The following is an 18,691-nucleotide window of genomic DNA, read 5'->3' as shown; positions in this document are numbered from 1 at the left end:
TTTTTGTCGGGAATGGGTAGACATATCAATTTGAAATGTCACACTAAAGTCTACAGTTCTTGCCCGCCTAAAAAAATAAGGATCCCTCAGTGCGCGAGCTATACTCGCACTTACCCGGATGTTTTTAAGTTGTGACTCAGTGGGCTAGGTGTATTTCTTCCGAATACTATTGGAGCAAAATATGAACCTCACAACCACTGAAATTTTTAGAGAAACGCAAAATTCTGTAAACTTCAGGGAGATGTTTCGGAAGACAATGAAATTGTAACTGAAATGAACGAGTTACTGGACTCTCACTATTTGTGTTCATGTGTGTCATGAAAATGGTAAATTACAGAGTGGCGCAAACTATTGTTGGAAATGAAACTGACAACCAGAGAAATCGGGAAGAACTAGTGTTACGAGGGACCGGTTATATTTTGTAGACGATGTAGTGATTCTGTGTCAATACTTGAACGTTTGTAAATTCTTAAAAATACACCAGAAAGAGTTGAATTCCTCAATTTAATTGAAAAAAATAAGGCTTCCCAGAATTTGCAAAGTAAACATTGAAAAACCTAGGAAGTTTTTAGGTACAAGTATTTACTCGAAAATGCTCAAGAGACTGATATAGGACAGTTTGGTTATCAAATCTATGGCCGTAAAAAAGGAAAGTCTTCATACTAACAACAGAGATATATAACAAAAAATGCACTGAGTATACTCAATACCGAGCACTACAACACGACTATCGGAGAGTCTATGTGGGGCTTAAACTTCCATTTTCAACAGAAATTGGGAACGCGGATGCGAAGTAATCGGTAAAGGAATTATATCACAAGTACGCTTAAGAAGAAACTTATAGACCAGTGACTGCCAAACCGTCGATCGCGAGGCTCTAGTTGCTTGCTTTAAGGGATGGCAATTACCGCTGAAACAATCGGTTTTCGGTTACGTGAAATTTTTGCTCACCAGTTTAACCTGATAGATAAAACCACACAAAATAATCGGTTTTTGAAATAAACGATTTTCGGTTTTTGTTCCTGTTAGTTCCTATAATAAACGTAGAAATCGGACAAAGACCCTCAGTTTCAAGGTACATAGAATAAATTATTAAATTAAACAAACAAAGAAAAGAGAACTTAGTCCGTCCACTGTTGACTGCTTTTCTCGAAAACTGGTAGGTGGCTGAATCACTTCTCCTGTTCATTGTAATTTTTTTTAAATTCTGCTAAAAAATCATATTCTAATCGGGGATCATAATGCTAGTTGGGCATATGAATCGTCAGTGTTAAATGGCGAAAACTGGGGTTGAAGTACAGGGCTATTACAAATGATTGAAGCGATTTCATAAATTCACTGTAGCTCCATTCATTGACATATGGTCACGACACACTACAGATACGTAGAAAAACTCATAAAGTTTTGTTCGGCTGAAGCCGCACTTCAGGTTTCTGCCGCCAGAGCGCTCGAGAGCGCAGTGAGACAAAATGGCGACAGGAGCCGAGAAAGCGTATGTCGTGCTTGAAATGCACTCACATCAGTCAGTCATAACAGTGCAACGACGCTTCAGGACGAAGTTCAACAAAGATCCACCAACTGCTAACTCCATTCGGCGATGGTATGCGCAGTTTAAAGCTTCGGGATGCCTCTGTAAGGGGAAATCAACGGGTCGGCCTGCAGTGAGCGAAGAAACTATTGAACGCGTGCGGGCAAGATTCACGCGTAGCCCACGGAAGTCGACGAATAAAGCAAGCAGGGAGCTGAACGCACCACAGCCGACGGTTTGGAAAACCTTACGGAAAAGGCTAAAGCAGAAACCTTACCGTTTACAATTGCTACAAGCCCTGACACCCGATGAGAGTCAAACGCTTTGAATTTTCGGCGCGGTTGAAACAGCTCATGGAAGAGGATGCATTCAGGGCGAAACTTGTTTTCAGTGATGAAGCAACATTTTTTCTTAATGGTGAAGTGAACAGACACAATGTGCGAATCTGGGCGGTAGAGAATCCTCACACATTCGTGCAGCAAATTCGCAATTCATCAAAAGTTAATGTGTTTCGTGCAATCTCACGGTTTAAAATTTACGGCCCCTTTTTCTTCTGCGAAAACAACGTTACAGGACACATGTATCTGGACATGCTGGAAAATTGGCTCATGCCACAACTGGAGACTGACAGCGCTGACTTCATCTTTCAACAGGGTGGTGCTCCACCACACTTCCATCCTGATGTTCGGCATTTCTTAAACAGGAGATTGGAAAACCGATGGATCGGTCGTGGTGGAGATCATGATCAGCAATTCATGTCATGGCCTCCACGCTCTCCCGACTTAACCCCATGCAATTTCTTTCTGTGGGGTTATGTGAAAGATTCAGTGTTTAAACCTCCTCTACCAAGAAACGTGCCAGAAGTGCGAGCTCGCATCAATGATGCTTTCGAACTCATTGATGGGGACATGCTGCGCCGAGTGTGGGAGGAACTTGATTATCTGCTTGATGTCTGCCAAATCACTAAAGGGGCACGTATCGAACATTTGTGAATGCCTAAAGAAACTGAGTTTTTGTATGTGTGTGCAAAGCATTGTGAAAATATCTCAAACAATAAAGTTATTGTAGAGCTGTGAAATCGCTTCAATCATTTATAATAACACTGTACTCTGTTTTTCCTGTTAATGTGTCCTTTTTCAAGGGGTACAGGCAGATACAGGCGTATTATGTAGATAGAAGTACCAATCAGGTACTATCTGTTTTTAACATGTATCATGATTGAATTGATGCTATTTTTTAATTTTTTCTGATTGCCATGATTTACTTTCTCTTTTATTGTTCCTCCCAGTTGGGAAGAAAGGGAACCCCAGAAGTCACTTCAAAACCATTCACTCAGAGTTTGAAAAGAATTTCCAACTGGTTTCTGCCCTCAGGAAAGAAAACGTAAGATAGCTGAAATCCAAACTGCAATGCTCAACAGTCAACCACTATCGAAGAATAACTGCAACCTACAATCCCATTCTTCAAATTCTGAAAATATTTGGCCTCTTGTTTCCAAAGAAAAATACCCAATGTTGCTCCATGTTGGTCTCAAAGAGAAGACAATTTTCAGCTCTACATTTATCTGGGTGTATTGTCTTTTCCCTGTATGAAATTTATGGAAAACCAAGTACATAAACATACTGAGTGTTGAACACTTGGACAGCTGTATTCAAGTGACAACCATGACCTACTCTCCCAACTTTAAAATATCTCGTTGGTGACAAGAAAGAGTGCCGCCATTATCATTTTCTGTGGGCCTTAGCCCCACATCAACTCGGGTCGGCCTCGTTACTATGGATTTGGCGATGTTAGTATCAGAGGTTAGCCCGACGCCCTTCCTGTCGCCACCTCATACCCCCTGGGATGGAAATAGTGAGAGTCGTGTAACTGAGGTGGGACATAGAGACCAGCCCGGTATTCTCCTAGTGGGATGTGAAAAACCGCCTAAAAACCACATCCAGGCTGGCCAGCACACCGGCACTCGTCGTTAATTCGCCAGGCACATTCGATCCGGGGCCAGCGCGCCTACCTGAGTTCAGGAAACGGCGCATTAGCGTCCTCAGCTAACCTGGCAGGTCGACAAGAAAGAGTGCCATCCTTCTCCTTAAAGTTAACGTCCAATGTAAAAAATCTGTTTGTACGTTTGTAATTCATTACTAACAACATCTCAGTTTGTTTCTTAAGTACACTTCAATTTCTTTTTCTTGTATACAATTTAATAAAAATTCATTTCAAATTTACAAGAAATGTAAGTTAATAAGCAACTAACAAAAGTAATATTAAATAACACATTTTATTTCTGGCCTAGTTCCTTTTGGTGGCTCACAGTAAGATATAAAAACGATACAGTAGCTCAGAAGCGTAGTTCGGCGGCTGGTGTTACAGACTAAGAAAAAGATAGGGAAATTAGGAAGTGTCCTTATTTATTCGGATGAAGAAGCAGTAGCTACAATGCTACATACTAAAATGAAACCCAGATTAATAAGCCAAGTCATGGAATTCTATGAAATTCTGAGTAAAGCTAAAACCAAGACCATAAAATAGGTTTCTGCACTAAGAAATGACTTGAAATAACGAGGGATAACGTAACAGGAAATACAAGATGGACGACTGGACTGATGGCCAGACAGAAAATCCGAAAAAGACAGGAAACACTATGTCTGAGAATAGGAAAAAAGTTCGTTCTGAGAGAATGAAAGAAAGGCTAAAAGGAAATTTTGGAATGTCGTTTCTTAAACGTTGCGTAGTGCGATCAGTTTCAAACGTTGATAATAATTATCAACAGTGCAGTTACGGACGTTATTTGACAGTAGGTCTTTATATCGTCAGCCCTTTCAGATGGTAGACAAACATATAATCTTGAAGGAACAAAATGTGCAACTTTATGCATTCACACATGGTTTCAGCACCTTCGCATTTGAAAGACTTCAGAATGTATGTTCACATCTGTAAAGCGTCACTGTTTATGGTTGTGAATATGATGAAAACAGAGGAGGAGTGTGCTATTTATAGTATATACTATTTAAAGTTGAAAATGAAAACTAAAATAGACGTCATGGTCCTGATTGGGACCTGTTGTTGTTGTTGTGGTCTTCAGTCCTGAGACTGGTTTAATGCAGCTCTCCATGCTACTCTATCCTATGCAAGCTTCTTCATCTTCCAGTACCTACTGCAGCCTACATCCTTCTGAATCTGCTTAGTGTATTCATCCCTTGCTCTCCCTCTACGATTTTTATCCTCCACGCTGCCCTCCAATACTAAATTGGTGATCCCTCGATGTCTCGGAACATGTCCTACCAACCGATTCCTTCTTCTAGTCAAGTTGTGCCACAAGCTCCTCTTCTCCCCAATTCTATTCAATACCTCCTCATTAGTTATGTGATCTACCCATCTAATCTTCAGCATTCTTCTGTAGCACCACATTTCGAAAGCTTCTATTCTCTTCTTGTCTAAACTATTTATCGTCCATGTTCGACTTCCATACATGGCTTATAACACTCCTGTCTGCTACTGCTATACCATAACCTCGAAACTGGAGGCAATTTGCAAAACAGAATTATTTTTTTAGAGTAATAATGGTATAAAGCAACAGATCAGTGTTACCCTCTGAGAGGAATTTTGTTATGTTGACCGTGTTGTACCTACGTAAGTATTTGAACAGTAACAAACAAAATTTTGCCTAGCTATACTGTTTATAGAATAAGGAAAACGGTCGCCAGCCTAATTAGGCAAGAGAAAGATTAACGTTCTCGTTTAAGAAAGTAGGTATAAGTAACTATAACGTATCAACACAACCTATACTTTGTCACACGCGAGTGCAGTGAACTCTGACACATACATATGTTTACGGTAAGATTGAAACTAACCGAGCAGCAGAAACAGTTTGCAAAATTATAACAGATACCGAAACACACTATTACTTTCAGGGCTTACACAAAGTGAATGGTCTTTATAACATTACTATTAATATGCACTTCTAATACACAAGAGAGACAAACACCTAGCAAACAAACATGAGTATATAACGTTTCACAACTGCAGCTTTCTCACTTTTACTACAGCGAAACACAATGTTGACAAAATTGCAAGAAACTGACTCACCTTTTAGAATTTACTACAGACAACAATGTGATCATTTACTTTATAAGCCTCAGTCTTAAGAACTTTTAATTCTGAAGTTAGCAACAGCACTTTAATAAGCAGTTTTAATAGGAATATTTTCAGCAAACAACATTTACTTTAACTCACTCTCTTGCCACCTTAACTTTAACTTTATTTTTACTATGTTGAAGAGGCATTAATGAGCAAAATATTGGGCTTTAATGTTCTTTTAGTAAGGACACTCGGATATCACTTTAGCTCAAACGGAGAGGAACCTGAGAGGTGTTATGATGAGGAGAAAAATCAGGGTAGGTACATAAATTCGGATATAAATTACCTTATAGTTGAGCACACTAACACATCCATTAAGCTGATCCTTCACTGTACATCATTGTAGTATTCCGATGTAATGATTGCGCAATGTGGTGGCAACTGCATGTTGTTAGGTGGAATTGCAGGTAGAATTGCTGGACTCTGTCATTTCTTGGTGGCGATGATTGATACCAGTCCTAGAATATTTCCAGCTATTTATCCATTCTTCCGAGGCATTGGAAAGCGGCAGGAAAAGCCTCTCTCGGAACCAGCACAATATGCAACATTTACAAGGCAGTGCACAGACTCGTAGTTTGTCCCCGACTGGTAGTTTGTCCCCGACTGGTAGTTTGTCCCCGACTGGTAGCTTGTCCCCAACTTGTAGCTTGTCCCCAACTTGTAGCTTGTCCCCGTCTTGTAGCTTGTCCCCGTCTTGTAGCTTGTCCCCGTCTTGTAGCTTGTCCCCGTCTTGTAGCTTGTCCCCGTCTTGTAGCTTGTCCCCGTCTTGTAGCTTGTCCCCGTCTTGTAGCTTGTCCCCGTCTTGTAGCTTGTCCCCGTCTTGTAGCTTGTCCCCGTCTTGTAGCTTGTCCCCGTCTTGTAGCTTGTCCCCGTCTTGTAGCTTGTCCCCGTCTTGTAGCTTGTCCCCGTCTTGTAGCTTGTCCCCGACTTGTGGCTCGTCTCCGACTGACTATCAGTTCCACCTTTCCTACCTAGGCCAACCATAATTTGCGCGCGCTACACAGTTCCGTTCCCGAGGGGAACCACACTACCTCTTATACACAAAATTACTAAGATTCCTAAGTGAGGATCAGCAGTTTACATAACAGCAACCAAATACATTAAATAAGACAGAACATTTGCACATATTGACATTTCTACAAAAAATTATTCACCCAGAAATTACAATTATATATTGTAAGTTTTGTTCCCTCCAAATGGGACAAAGCATTTAAATGACAGATGCACTACTTTGCATTGAACCAAACCATGACATCAAAGTTTGTACAAAGAAAGGAGTATACAATTCTGTGTTATCTATTCAATCAAACTCATTTACAGATGGCTCAGATGGCTCTGAGCACTATGGGACTCAACTGCTGAGGTCATTAGTCCCCTAGAACTTAGAACTAGTTAAACCTAACTAACCTAAGGACATCACAAACATCCATGCCCGAGGCAGGATTCGAACCTGCGACCGTAGCGGTCTTGCGGTTCCAGACTGCAGCGCCTTTAACCGCACGGCTACTTCGGCCGGCCAAACTCATTTACAGAAACTCAATGATGTAACATTAAATGAAACAAAAGCAAAATAAATCCGTACAGCGTAAGAGCTATTGTGTTACAGGCTACACTCCATACAAATACTTTCAGAAACGACTTCCTGACACTTAAATCTATCCTCGATGTTAACAAATTTCTCTTCTTCAGAAACGCTTTCCTTGCCATTGCCAGTCTGCATATGATATCCTCTCTACTTCGACCATCATCAGTTATTTTGCTCCCCAAATAGCAAAACTCGTTTACTACTTTAAGCGTCTCATTTCCTAATCTAATTCCCTCAGCATCACCCGACTTAATTGGACTACATTCCATTATCCTCGTTTTGCTTTTGTTGATGTTCATCTTATACCCTCCTTTCAAGACACTGTCCATTCCATTCAACCGCTCTTTCAAGTCCTTTGCTGTCTCTGACAGAATTACAATGTCATCGGCGAACCTCAAAGTTTTTATTTCTTCTTCATGGATTTTAATACCTACTCCGAACTTTTCTTTCGCTTCCTTTATTGCTTGCTCAATATACAGATTGAATAACATCGGCGAGAGACTACAACCCTGTCTCACTCCCTTCCCAACCACTGCTTCCCTTTCATAACCCTCGACTCTTATAACTGTCATTTACTCCCATTTACAAATTGTAAATAGCCTTTCGCTCCCTGTATTTTACCCCTTCCACCTTCAGAATTTGAAAGAGTATTCCAATCAACATTGTCAAAAACTTTCTCTAAGTCTACAAATGCTAGAAACCTAGGTTGGCCTTTCCTTAATCTAGCTTCTAAGATGAGGCGTAGCGTCAATATTGCCTCACGTGTTCCAATATTTCTACGGAATCCAAACTGATCTTCGCCGAGGTCGGCTTCTGTCAATTTTTCCATTCGTCTGTAAAGAATTCGCGTTAGTATTTTGCAGCTGTGACTTATTAAACTGGTAGTTCGGTAATTTTCACACCTGTCGACACCTGCTTTCTTTGGGATGGGAATTATTATATTCTTCTTGAAGTCTGAGGGGATTTCGCCTGTCTCATACATCTTACTCACCAGATGGCAGAGTTTTGTCAGGACTGGCTCTCTCAAGGCTGTCAGTAGTTCTAATGGAATGTTGTCTACTTCGGGGGGCCTTGTTTCGACTCAGGCCTTTCAGTGCTCTGTCAAACTCTTCACGCAGAATCATATCTCCCATTTCATCTTCATCTACATCCTCTTCCATTTCCATAATATTGTCCTCAAGTACATCGCCCTTAGCACTATTTCGCAAGTATCTCGTATTATAATCTTCTGAACAAAACAGTCTATAACACGTTCTTTTTTTAAAAAATTGGTACTGATATAAATAAATAAAAAATATATAAGATAATTATCCAAACAGTTTTCTTCATAAGATTTTAATTTCAGTCTATTTTTTTTGTGTTTCTCGAAAATAACGTGAAGTCATAATTAGTCCACTGGCGAACTCGGCATACTTTCCACCATAATTTACTGCATTTACAACATTTTTCCGAAGTTAAGAGATGTATTCTGTTTTCTATCCGATCACAATATTAAACTGTCAAGCGTGTGGTTGGCTGACCTCTGTCATAACAAGCGTATTTGGGATACTTTGACTGCAATACTGCGCCATGAACGGAACAAATATCTCTGTTATGGAGTATTATATCACTTTTTCAATAACGCGCCCTTCCAAATATACGATAAATGCCCGCTGGCCCGAAGCCGATAACGTCTACCCGATATATTTTATATTACTGTGTGCTGGTGTGTCGTATTATCTCAGTGGAAACAGTAAACACGAAAGGATGACGTCAGCGACCTCACAGACCCATGTGTCAGAGATTTTGCGTCACCCAACCATCAGCTGAATGTACTGGGTTTATAAACACGTGGTTTATCGCCGACGAGACTTCCCATTTGCGTCACTGATGACAAATAAATTAGAGGTAACTTGTTTAGATTCCGTCCTATTTTTGATATCTTTGTATTATAATCTGGGAGCAGCAGGTAATAAAGCTACTTTCACTTAATTTCTTAAAGAGAGAAAAAAAACACGAGAAAAATTAATAACGTTCACTTCTGATTCAACATTCGAACAAATCAGGAAAAACTTACAAAAGAGCAACCTGAGGTTTTACAACCTTGCATCTGACCTTTAACATAAGCAAAACTGGTGTAGTGTGTGCAGGTAAGAGGAAAAAAAGTTTTATTTCAATACTAGCTGACAAACTCAGCATTGCCTGGGTATCCATTTTGCCAATTTTCTACTACAGAAACAACAATTATTGAACTGTGTTTGTAGTCTAGTCTCGAAAAAAATTGCATTCCCATGTGTTAGTGAAAATACCTTTGAAATTACGAAACATTCGTACAAAGATTGGGGGAGAGGAGGTTAAAACAGGGTACTTAATAAACGATGTGGCATATGTAATGAACTATGTGTACGAATCTGTTGATTTTTTAATGATTCATTGTCTAATGTCTACTTACAATTGGTCATAAAAAACACATTTAAAAAAATGCCTCATCACAGAAAAGAATTTTTTACACTTGTGTCAACTACCCTGTTTTATCAGACTAGTTTGATAAAACAGGGTACTACATTATAATGAAAATTAAAAAAAACTCCATTTATAAGCCCTGACAATAACTAAATGTACAAAATTCACATTTATATGGTTCATTATCATCATCATTAATGCCGGCGCACTGTTCACGAGCCCATTCTCTACATTTATAACACTTCACCCAGTCTTCTTCAAACTTAGAATTGGAGAAAATTTCATTACAATAAATGCGTGCTGTACTATTATCTTCTCCTTCCTCTTCTGACGATGTGCTATACTCCCTTACTTTTCCATTTTTCTTTGATTTCTTCTGTCTAACATTTCTGACTCCAGTAGGCCTAGAACTGTTAGAATGTGGCCCCATTTGAAGTTTCCTTTTGTAAGGCTTCCCCTTTTACATAGAAGACTTCAACTCTTCCGTATAAGGTGAAATTGTAAGAACAGCTGTCTTTCCTCTTCTTCTTTCAGATTTTTGTTCCTTTCTTTCAGTTATCGGCACAGCTTTTATGTCTTTCGGGAAGACGTGGAAAGCTGAAGTTGAAGGCTTAGGCCTATCCGACGGGGAAGACCCTGGTGTGGTTGGAAAATATGTTTCTCTGTTTAATGACTCTGAACTAGGTTTCGACGGCGGAACATCACCTTTCTACAACGGTGGGTCACTGTCTGTTGTTTCAGCAGGCTGATACATCCAATCAGGGAAAATATCTGCATCCAGTGGGAAGATTAGAGGAATGCATTTACAGCAGTATCAATAGAAGCAACTTTCAGGAATGTTGTCCCATACAGCCCTGCAACTTGATTGATGGTTATCGCCCGTCCAGGATGACACTGAAGCCACTTTCGAATCTCTTGAGAGTAATAATTACTCAGTGGGGCCATGAGTGCAACAATCATGGGCAGCATTCGGTGGATGCAATGTGGTGGGAAACATAAGAGGTTAACATGGTTTTCTCTAGCCGTATCAATAAGTTCAGTAGTCTTTGTGTGTGTTGAGTGACCATCCAAGAACAGAAGAACAGGTTTCTCTGCAGTTGGTTTAAAAAATTCAACAAATCGTTGAAACTACTTCAGGAAAATTTCTTTCTTCATCCATCCGCCTGGGTGATACTCCACAGTAGATCCTGGCGGAGCATTATCCAGCACCTCAGGCTTGGCTCTTTGTCTAGGAAACACGAACATTTTGGCAATATAAATTCCAGAAGTGCTCATACAGGCAACAGCAGCCACTAAGATGCCTCTCTCCGCAGAAACCAAACCGCCAACTTGACGTTTTCCCCTCAAGGGAAGCACCTTTGATTGCTTATTAGGGACTGTTGTTATTCCTGCCACATCACAGACTATCGGCTGTGAAGCTGTACGTATTATAAAGTTCTAGCAGCAAACCAAAGAAGTGCTTCACAACTGCACGGTTAAAGCCCATTCTCTGGCAAGAGACGTTGGCTCGCCAGAATGCAGGCTTATTTCCGGATTCCTCTTCAAAAACGAATAGAACCACCATTCATCTGCCATCTTCTTAGTCTTGCTGAAGTTATGCGGCAAGTTATTTTTCTCTGCCAGTTCGAAAGCAAGACTGCGCACCTCATCGATGGTCAATCCAAACAATCTGCGTTCCATTAACAGGATATATTCAGCCAGTTCATTTTCCTGCTCCTGACTAAATACAGGTTTGTAGCAGCCCAGACGTAAAACAAAAACAGCAGTAATAATAATAACCGCAACAGTTTAATTAATTTCTTTTAAAATAGTAAATAGGCCTACCTTTCTTTGTAGCATCCTCTAAATACACTCAACTCCGGGCCTTTTTTGCACGTGCTTCCAGAGTACTCTGAGGAACCCTGAAGGACTTCGATGCTTTCAAATAGCCCATTGTTTGGGCCAAAACTGCCGCTACAACTTCTTACATACTCTCTTGACTCCATGACTGTCTGTCAGATTTCCTATTATAAAGCGCTATAATTATGGCATAATTTAAGTTAGATCCTGTGAATAATAACAATAATAATAATAAATTTTCTAATTGAACAAACTAAATAAACAATTTGAAAATCGCAAACGGCTATTTCTAAATCAGTTCGATAAAACTGGGTAATACCATGTTTTATGAAACTTAGTGGCACCCTGTTTTATCCGAGAACACCATGTTAAGAACAAGTTGAGTTCAACAGCCCTTGAACGGGACAAGCATTTTGAAACACTCAACGATCTGTAGTGCAGACAACGTTTAACATATATCATACTTACTTTACAGTCTACAAAACAGTGTCTTGCAAATATGAACGCACAATTCACGGTCGAATATTACAACACAACACTGTAAAAATATATTTCTCCATCGAGAGAACTCACGGTTGGTTTCAACGGACTGTAGCTACTCTAAGAATGAAGGTCATCGAGTAGGAAAGAGGTTACTATGTTTACTGGGAGATGGCAGCACGTAACAGACGAGAAAAGTACCGTACCCTGTTCCATCAGAGCACTCTGTTTTATCAGACTCTCTTCTATATATGTATAGTTGCTTTGCGCGCCTACAAAGGGACTTAGTAAAAGTCTCTAGGGAAAAACCTACAAACGTACACACTTTGCAGTTGCAAGTTACCAAAGGCGCAGCCACATGTCAGGGATTTCCTTAGGTTGACTCGACTGTAGGAATGTTACAGTGTCTCAATAGTAAGGAGTGTCTCAGTAGTGAAAGAATAAACGTATTAAAAGTTTTATGCATGATGCGTAAGTTTTCCACGCGTCTCAGTGTTTATGGCGTCATATTTCCTCATCTGTGTACCATACAGTGACATAATTTTGTAGGTACACTCGCCGGCTTATGCGGATACAGTCTACGAAATTTATTGTGACTAGAAGTAATAACACACATGCACGATGCAGCAGTTTTTCAGGCATCTCATTGTTTATGACGTCATGTCTTCTGAATTATCATAGGTTGGGGTTCTTACTTCCACAGTAATTATTGCTTGACAGTAAGGGATGGATGTACGTAGGTAGGTTGAAACCGGTCCAGTGGTTTAGGAGGAGATGTGGAACGTACAAAGATACACGCACACATACGTACAATCATTTTTATACAGAACGTCATGCATGATGCGGAAGTTTTTTTTACACATCTCGCTGTTCATGACGTCATACCTACTGAACTGTGATAGCTAGGATGTTCTTGCCCCCACAGCGATCGTTGCTTGACACTAAGGGATACGTGAACCAAGTTTGGTTGAAATCGACCCAGTGTTTTAGGGGATGTGGAACATAGACACATACATTCATTTTTATAATGTGTGTTGATACCGTTTGCTGTAAATTACCGGATTCACTCAAAGCGTCAAATAGTATATACTCTAGTGCACTGCTGGAGTAATAAAATATTAAGTTAGTCTATAAATACAGTTTTGGGGATGGAAAATGTAACATGTGTACTGGAAGAATCCTAAGGACGTGTAATTCAGCAAGGGAAGTAGCCTTCATTTTACTGCTTTTTCAGTATTGTTAGCAATTGTGCATCTTATTAATAGTTTGGATTAACAAGAAAGACAGAAAAATTCACAACTCTGTGTGATACATTTTTTAGTCGTTTGTAGAATCAGTGCGACAATTCTATACAAATGCTTAACTAACTTCAGTGGGTTATGTTATAAAACACGTTACGCACCGTAGCAAGCTTTACTGTTGAAATTCTGAGTTCGTTTCGGTGCGCTACTCAGATACATTTCTTCCCGCCTCAGCTTCCGTCATTGACCAGTACAACGGTAACATTAGACGCGCAATGTTCATACGAAAATTTATAGAAGGCATATCAGCAGTTTTTCTTTCCGCAAACAGAGTTAAAATGAAGTAAGGAGGGGAAAAAATAATGCCGGAGCACCGTGAATCGTGCGCCTCAAAGTGCACAGTGGGTTGCAGAGAGAAATGAATAAAAGCACTCCCTGTCTGTTTTTGTTCCCAGTAAATTAAGTTTTCTCGTCCACGCAGAAGTTATGCTGATGGTTAGTTAGTACACAGCTTTTATTTAACAGACCAGTAGCATGTAGCATCCTTTAACCCACTGATGCAGTAGAAAGACATCTGTTGACAACATGTATACGACCCATGCAGCAAGAAGTGTCTTCCTGTCCCAGGAATTTTCATCTGTAAGGTTTTACAGGAGAAATAGCGAATCATACTCCATATATCTTATGTCCAATTTTTTATGGTTACAGAGGGTAACGTTACGCATATGTAGGTGAGCGATTTGGGAGCCTGGAGGTGGTATGAATGGAGGCGAAAGTGCTGTGCGGCTGAACGTTAGTGGGTCCAGGAATCATGGCGAGTCCAGCTACAAAGAAGAGCAGCGTTACTGGAAATAGGTAAGTCCCAAAGTCGGGATTTTGGAGGCTGTTGCATGTATGGCCTTTGTGAAGGAGATGCACCAGAAGTGGTGGACTGTCAGGCAAGCTGAAGGATCGTTTCTTGCAGATCTTTGAGAATCTATCATTATTTGTATTCAAGTGTTACAGCAAATATGAATACATCTGCGATCTCAGAAAAATGCACACCACTGACACAACAATATTCTCAATATCTTTAAAACTAGAGAATTTAATATTTCACAGCGAATAACCCAGTTCTAAGCAAAGAAGGGAAAGCAGAAAGGTGGAAGGAGTATATAGAGGGTCTATACAAGGGCGATGCACTTGAGGACAATATTATGGAACTGGAAGAGGATGTAGATGAAGATGAAATGGGAGATACGATACTGCGTGAAGAGTTTGACAGAGCACTGAAAGACCTGAGTCGAAACAAGGCCCCCGGAGTAGACAACATTCCATTGGAACTACTGACGGCCTTGGGAGAGCCAGTCCTGACAAAACTCTACCATCTGGTGAGCAAGATGTATGAAACAGGCGAAATACCCTCAGACTTCAAGAAGAATATAATAATTCCAATCCCAAAGAAAGCAGGTGTTGACAGATGTGAAAATTACAGGACAATCAGCTTAATAAGCCACAGCTGCAAAGTTCCAACACGAATTCTTTACAGACGAATGGAAAAACTAGTAGAAGCCGACCTCGGGGAAGATCAGTTTGGATTCCGTAGAAATACTGGAACACGTGAGGCAATACTGACCTTACGACTTATCTTAGAAGAAAGATTAAGGAAAGGCAAACCTACGTTTCTAGCATTTGTAGACTTAGAGAAAGCTTTTGACAATTATGACTGGAACACTCTCTTTCAAATTCTAAAGGTGGCAGTGGTAAAATACAGGGAGCGAAAGGCTATATACAATTTGCACAGAAACCAGATGGCAGTTATAAGAGTCGAGGGGCATGAAAGGGAAGCAGTGGTTGGGAAGGGAGTAAGACAGGGTTGTAGCCTCTCCCCGATGTTATTCAATCTGTATATTGAGCAAGCAGTAAAGGAAACAAAAGAAAAATTTGGAGTAGGTATTAAAATCCATGGAGAAGAAATAAAAACTTTGAGGTTCACCGATGACATTGTAATTCTGTCAGAGACAGCAAAGGACTTGGAAGAGCAGTTGAACGGAATGGATGGTGTCTTGAAGGGAGGATATAAGATGAACATCAACAAAAGCAAAACGAGGATAATGGAATGTAGTCGCTTTAAGTCGGGTGATGCTGAGGGAATTAGATTAGAAAATGAGACACTTAAAGTAGTAAAGGAGTTTTGCTATTTGGGGAGCAAAATAACTGATTATGGTCGAAGTAGAGAGGATATTAAATGTAGACTGGCAATGGCAAGGAAAGCGTTTCTGAAGAGAAATTTGTTAACATCGAGTATAGATTTAAGTGTCAGGAAGTCATTTCTGAAAGTATTTGTATGGAGTGTAGCCATGTATGGAAGTGAAACGTGGACGGTAAATAGTTTGGACAAGAAGAGAATAGAAGCTTTTGAAATGTGGTGCTACAGAAGAATGCTGAAGATTAGATGGGTAGTTCACGTAACTAATGAGGAAGTATTGAATAGGATTGGGCAGAAGAGAAGTTTGTGGCACAACTTGACTAGAAGAAGGGATCGGTTGGTAGGACATGTTCTGAGGCATCAAGGGATCACCAATTTAGTATTGGAGGGCAGCGTGGAGGGTAAAAATCGTAGGGGGAGACCAAGAGATGAATACACTAAGCAGATTCAGAAGGATGTAGGTTGCAGTAGGTACTGGGAGATGATGAAGCTTGCACAGGGTAGAGTAGCATGGAGAGCTGCATCAAACCAGTCTCAGGACTGAAGACCACAACAACAACAAAAACAACAACAACAACCATTTTTAGAATGGAACTCTGAATTGACAACTTTTAAACGCTTCGTGCGATTTATACAAACGATGTCTCAGATGATAGCATTTCACGAAAGCTTTCGTCCCATAAAGCCACTCTGTATCTGTATATGTTTTATTTACTGACTTACGCTGTCTTTTATATCTTTTATTATGCTGATGTTTGCCAGAGCATCGTATCCTACACAATATATGAATACAGCATGAATACCTCGTATCTCGACATATTTGAGTAGTTTTTTAAAGAACAGTTTACTATTTTGCCAGTAATTTTATATAAATTTTGATCGCAAATGGTATGAAAAATGTGCTAATTTAAATGTGGTCAGTCATATGTGTTAGCAGATACCTTAACTGAAAAGAGAACCAAAACATACTTATCAAGAAGGCAAAATTAATTGTTTAAACAATATTTAGCTAAATTCGTTGTTATTTAACGCCATTGCACTTGTGAAAGAATACTGGCTTATTTGTTTATAGACAAACCTTCCTTTACATGTATTGTGAATAGTCTGAGTGTGAAAGGATGTTTGTAAGATTTGTTTATTTAAATATTGTTGTAATATATTAGTTTAGTCTGAAAAGTGGTCAGTAGTGTCAAATACGTCTGTAGAACGTAAGTACGATGTATTTTTGATGGAGATGGCCTTCAGCCAACGGAAAAGCCGACAGTACTGGAATACTACCGAAGTCTAGTGAACACTGGGACTCGAACGAAGAGCTCAAGGGAGCACTTCAGGACACTTCCACGCGTAATCTGGAAGGAGGCAGACCAGCCTGTGACAACGTGTGGTATTCGATCACGGTGGTGTTTGATTCTGGGCGGTGAACAAATTTTCAAATGTGTGTGAAATCTTATGGGACTTAACTGCTCAGGTCATCAGTCCCTAAGCTTACACACTACTTAACGTAAGTTATCCTAAGGACAAACACACACACCCATGCCCGAGGGAGGACTCGAACCTCCGCACAGTCCATGACTGCAGCGCCTTAGACCGCTCGGCTAATCCTGCGCGGCTAGGCTGTGAACGACGGCTGCCATACCGTAACTTGGCTGAAGGGACTTTATATTTCGAGAGGTCTGAATGTGGTCCAGAGTACAACTCTTAGTTTTTCCGCTTGTATTATGGAACTGAGGACAGACAGAATACGAGTGACTATTCTTTGTATCAAGTTGATAATTTGTTAATCGCCATTTTGAACTCTGCCCTCTCTTGAGCTGGAGAATATTTCGTGTATTGTGATTGTGGATTTTGCTACCATTCATGTAATTCTCTCAACGTAACCTTATTGCATTTGATAATGCTCTTTTCTGTCTGTATTTTAAATGAATGAATTGAATATCATAGGACCACTTCCCATTTATCTGAAATGTTGTTTCTTGAATAAATGTTATTTAACATAATTCTCTCTCCACTCTAAATCAATTACAGACATTAGAAAGGAACACTTGTTATTAAAGTACTTACTTAACTTTCATTTTGTATTTCTGTGTATTTTGTTAACTAGCAATTGTAGCCAATGCACAGGTTATTTAACCACTACAGCTTATTATTTGCAGCGAATTAAGTGCGGGGCATGAAAGCGGCTCGACCGTCTACCCATACTGGGCTCTTGTTTTCAAACTGAGCCGTGCATAGCCCAAATATCTGAAGTAAGAGTAACCACAGGTAAAGAGACAACTGGTTTCACGTGTGGGATGCTGTTTAGAAGAGCAACTCAGCAGTGGAAAACCATTTGGTACCGTCGCAAGAGTACAGATGTTACAATGTGAACCTAGTGAACACTCACAAAATATGATGAGCAAAGGCAAATGATTAAGTTCGAAGCTGATTTTCATAAATTCCTCCTTCAACATCAGTGTACTCTCAAATACCTGTAGCCCTTCTGGGGTCGTCTTGCTGTTCTTTTATTAGGGAAAGACTGTTCACAATCTGTGCACTCGATTACCTCTGCTTTTGGTTCACTCATATCTGGACTGATTTTAAACAGACCGTGTGGCATTGCTTCATTTGCACAACATACTGTAACTCCCTGTCTTTCTTATGCATTCCTTGAAGTACACACATCAAACAAAGGTTTGCATCACCTCCATTCCAAGAGTTCCGGAACCTGTACAGAAAATTGGAATAGAGATCAACATAAACATTATTTGCGCCATTTTTATTGCTCATGAAAACCACACATAGCATGTTGTACCACCATACAGCGAGACCTTCAGAGGTGCTGGTCCAGATTGCTGCTCACATCGGTACCTCTAATACCAAATAGCACGCCCTCTTGCATTGATGCATGCCTGTATTCGTCGTGACCCACAAGTTCCTCAAGGCACTGTTACTCCAGACTGGCAACAGAAGTGGCCGAGCGGTTCTAGGCGCTACAGTCTGGAACCGTGCGACCGCTACGGTCGCAGGTTCGAATCCTGCCTCGGGCATGGATGTGTGTGATGTCCTTAGGTTAGTTAGGTTTAAGTAGTTCTAAGTTCTAGGGGACTGATGACCTCAGAAGTTAAGTCGCATAGTGCTGAGAGCCATTTGAACCGTTTTTGCTCCAGATTGTCCCACTCCTCAAAGGCGAAACGGGGTAGATCCCTCACTGCCGCATCAAACCAGGTAGAAGACTGATGACACAGGAAGAAAAACAACGACTCTAAAATACATAC

The sequence above is a fragment of the Schistocerca cancellata genome, chromosome 2, assembly GCF_023864275.1.
Source record: "Schistocerca cancellata isolate TAMUIC-IGC-003103 chromosome 2, iqSchCanc2.1, whole genome shotgun sequence".
Lineage (NCBI taxonomy): Eukaryota > Metazoa > Arthropoda > Insecta > Orthoptera > Acrididae > Schistocerca > Schistocerca cancellata.
This window is presented reverse-complemented; position numbering follows the sequence as displayed.